Genomic DNA, 1,340 nt, shown 5'->3' on the forward strand with positions numbered 1-1,340 from the left:
AGATGCCAATAGTTGTTCTAAATCGGAGCGTAGCTTTGGCATTCTGCTGTCCAAAGTTAAAAGCGCCTCAATTTGTTTGAATTTATCAAATTGAACTTTTTCGAGTTATTTTTCATATTCTTCTCATTTAGTTTCAATTGAAACAAGCTCTTGGATAAGGTGTTGTTGTTCTTGTTGGGCAGTGGCCAGAGGTTTGTCTATGGTAGCTCGTTTCTGACGTATTTTGGTAAGCTTTTCATTAATCTGAGTAAATTCTGCTTCAAGTTTTGTTTCTTCTTTGTCATAAAAAGCGTGAATGGAAATAGCATGAGCAATCCTCAAATCGAATTCCTCACGGGAAGCTTGGACTGGTCGAGAGGCTACAATACAACTTTCTATATTAGATTTGACCTTATCTTCCTCAGTCTTCGTTTCTTGGAGTTGAAATTGAAAAGCTATGCTCTCATTGAGAAGTTGTTTGAATTCTTGAATCGAGGCAAAATGTGGTAAGGTAGCCGGGAGCTCAAAGGAGGAATTTAAAAGATCAGACAAGAGTTGGTTAAGAATTGTATCATTAACCCAGGTAGCAGGTGGATGATCCAAAAGTTTTATGAGCAACCGAAGCTGTTCTCGAGTGTCAACATTCAGTTCGAATGAAGGTCTTGATGTAGCAGGTCTTGGGAGTGTTGGCACTGGTACAGGTACTTCATCTTCTTGGATGACTTGGTCTAGAACGGAGATCAGGCTGGCCAATGTAGTACTTGTGGGAGTAGTAGAGGTACCCAAGTTTTCAGTCCCTTGTCCAGGAGGAGTTTAAAATTCAGCCTGTTGAGGAGGGCTAGAGAACCCTTGGGGAGTTTCTAAAACCCTAGATCGAGGAGAATCCGAATTACTAGTCTCAGCAATTCGAGAGACGAAATCAAAATCTGGAGCCACCTGGTTTTCAACGGAGACTGTAGCTTGGTTGTTTGGAGAATTGGATTCAAGTATCTGAGTTTATGTTGGAGAATGCTGTGAGGGATCTTTCGTCAGATCAACTACTGGTGTCGCATGGGAAGATGGAAAAATAATCTGAAGTGGCTGATTGGATTCTATAACTTGGAGTGAACCATGGGATGTGGAGTATCCTTGGTCATGATGTTGTTGCAGAATTGGTTGATCAGGTACCGCAGGAGACGTGATTGAATGAGTAGCAGTGGTAGGCTAATATGAAAGGTACATGATTATAAGTTAAGGCTTATCTTGATTCAAAAGAAATATAAATGAAAATTATGGTGTTACCAGAATAAGTCTTGGTCTCCGAATTAGTTTATGGCCAGGATCTAAATCGGCTGTATCCTCTGATTGGGAGGAAGCTGCAA

The sequence above is a fragment of the Arachis hypogaea genome, chromosome 15, assembly GCF_003086295.3.
Source record: "Arachis hypogaea cultivar Tifrunner chromosome 15, arahy.Tifrunner.gnm2.J5K5, whole genome shotgun sequence".
Taxonomy (NCBI): domain Eukaryota; kingdom Viridiplantae; phylum Streptophyta; class Magnoliopsida; order Fabales; family Fabaceae; genus Arachis; species Arachis hypogaea.